Source organism: Asterias amurensis, chromosome 13 (genome assembly GCF_032118995.1).
Source record: "Asterias amurensis chromosome 13, ASM3211899v1".
In the NCBI taxonomy this organism is placed as follows: domain Eukaryota; kingdom Metazoa; phylum Echinodermata; class Asteroidea; order Forcipulatida; family Asteriidae; genus Asterias; species Asterias amurensis.
The window spans coordinates 16,355,232-16,358,466 of NC_092660.1; positions in this window are offsets into that span (position 1 = coordinate 16,355,232).

Genomic DNA, 3,235 nt, shown 5'->3' on the forward strand with positions numbered 1-3,235 from the left:
TGTACCAGCTGACAATAAATCATGTTCGATTTCAACAAATATAACTTTGCGTGGTGGGTGTGTTAGATTTATAAGTCTCTCTTTCTGTAATGTAACAACAACAACAACAACAAAAAGCCGACAATGTTTAAATAATAGGCCTTCTCCGAGCTTCCATTGATGAAAATTGCATTAAAGAGAATGATCGCCCCCCACTTTTTGAGCACAAAATACCACGATGAATCCAAAAGCGATAAAATTACTACTAATATTTATTGAGTCCAATATTCAACTATCATGTTGAGAACTTGCGTCTGTATATACAGAGAAGATAAAGGCACTGATAGCTTTCTGCTTATCTCGACAATCAGTGTGTGTTCAGTGGTCTTTGAGGAAGTCGCAGTATTAACAAGATGTATAACGGTTGTTTGGATTCGTTAAAATTATCAAAACGTCTTGTGTCAACTAAAATACAATTACAAAGGATGTTATTTTGTTTTGTTCCAACTGCAAAACTGATTTATGAACCGGGCACAATTTCGTCACCACATCCCTGTCGCAGTCAGCTCTACCAGAGGGGCGTGCTTAAAGTGTGTCATTGAACCACCTCATCAAATGACGGGTCTATTTTTAAAGGCAGTAAACACTATTGGTAATTGTCAAAGACTAGCCTTCACAGTTGGTGTATCTCACCATATGCATAAAATAACAAACCTGTGAAAATTTGAGCTCAATCGGTCATCGAACTTGCGAGATAATAATGAAAGAAAAAAAAAACACCCTTGTCACACGAAGATGTGTGCATTCAGATGGCATGATTTCGAGACCTCAAGTTCTAAATCTGGGGTCTCGAAATCAAATTCGTGGAAAATTACGTCTTTCTCGAAAACTACGTCGCTTCAGAGGGAGCCGTTTCTCACAATGTTTTATACTATCAACCTCTCCCCATTACTCGTCACCAATAAAGGTTTTATGATAATAATTAGTTTGAGTAATTACCAATAGTGTCCACTTCCTTTAAGCAAAATATATTGCATACAATTTTTGTTCTGGGCAAACATAGGCACGATACCAGTCAGAAATTATAGTTATGACACGGAAGTTTGGCTGATGAGATTATTCATGGGAAGCATACTGTTGTTGTGCTTTGCTTATTATTGTGTCCTCAATCAGCTTTCTGAAATTGAACCCAGGTTAAAGCCATTGAACCCTTTCGGTAAACAGTATTGTCCAAGGCCCACACTTCGTGTATCACAACTTATATATCAAATAACAAACCTGTGAAAATTTAGGCTCAATCGGTCATTGGAGTCGGGAGAAAATAACGGGAAAACACACCCTCGCCGTTTCGCCGTGTCATGACATGTGTTTAAAATAAATCCGTAATTCTCGACAACGAGAATTGATATTGTTTTACTGTTTTCTCAAAAAGTAAAGCATTTCATGGAATAATATTTCAAGAGAAGTCTTTCACCACTACCTTCTGTAAACCCTGTAAGTTATTTGTAAATCTGTGAACTTTTTTTTGTTTCTGTACCGAAAGGGTCCAATGGCTTTAAATGAACTCATCTCACTCAATCGTGTACTTGTTAGTGTGGTCTTTTGCGTAACAATGCTATAATATGCGTGAGATGGTATGATGGAACACTATACTGCTATTTTCTCCCATATAGCAGAACTTACATTTTGTTACCTGGGCCCAATTTCATAGAAGTGCTAAGCACAATAATTTGCTTAGCATGAGATTTCTTCCTTAATAAAAACAAGATTACCAACCAAATTTCCGTTTGTTGCATATTGCTTGTTACTGATTCAGCTGCTGAACATCACGTGAAAATTGGTTGGCAATCCTGTTTTTATCAAAGCAAACATTTCATGCTGAGCAAATTTTTGTGTTGAGCAGCTCTATGAAAATGTTACCTGGTGCACCCCTTGTTGAATAGCCTAAACAAAAATTAATGTAGAACCGCCCTCTAGATCACAGTCAACAAAGATTCCTGCATCATCGTCGGGTTTATCGAGCAGCTTCATTTAACCGTTTCGTGTTAATTGTTCTGTTGATCTATATTTTATAACATCTCAGAAATTCTACCTTAATGCGTTTTACAATATTGTGTCGTTTCAATATTTGGCTTAACAAATAAGAAGAAATGGCTCAAAACCAAGAAATCAAAGTCAACGAATTGTTCTTGAAAAGGGCAGCCATTTTAAGAGAGAGGTGACTTATACCAACCTATTAGAGATTCAAATTTGACAAAGACATCAGTTATAGCATGCATTAGAAAGATCGTAATTGTTAAACTTGTCGAATTCATATTGTGACAATAATATGAATCATTGAGATGAGACTCCTTCTCTTTAATGAACTTGCGGAATCAGACCAGTCTATTAATTGCCCACAATCTCGACTTGGTCATTAGTTAACCTACGTTGATTTGCATGAGAGATGAATGGCGTGATGTGTTAATTAACCACAAACTTAGACCAACATAAATCAAACTAAACACAAGTTTGAGATTATATTAATAGCTTTCGTTAAATTGTAACTGGAAATGTCGAGACTATTGCGGTTCGTCTGTGGGTACAGTATCGCCAAAATCAACAGTTGGTGAACCCTTCCTTTAAAGGAGCAACCCTACGAAAATTGAATAGATGAGCCACAAGCATGGGTGAAGTTTTTGTTACAAAGACACCAAATAAACAACAGATAATTGTTGAGCAACTATTTGCAGATCTTGTATTCGACAAATTCAACAACTTTTCATCATCGACACAGTGATTGTTAAGAATGATAATTAACATAACTAATACGTCACTGGTTCTAAACATAATGTTCCGATGGTCACAACACAAAACAAATGTTACCCAAGATTGCGGCTATTCATATGTTATTATTTGGTCTATATTTACAAAACTCACATACTATAGTAATTGTATCTTTATTTTTATATGGTTTATGTCAACTCGAATGCGGAACTGATATCGAAGGACACGATGTCCAAATTGTTTATAGAGGAACCATGATCGTGTTTATAAGAACATTGGTATCCCGTCACTCCAGGATCAGGAGACGTACTTGGTGTTTTTGGAATCAATCCAACTATACGATAAACTTAAAACAATGTTAATTATAATGTGTTGGCAGAGCAAGCAAGACAATTTTCCATATTTGGGGATGAGGGTGTTTCTTTATTTTAAGACAAGGACTGAGACTTGAAGTCACTTCTATTTTAATACTCCACCAGCAAGTCAATCA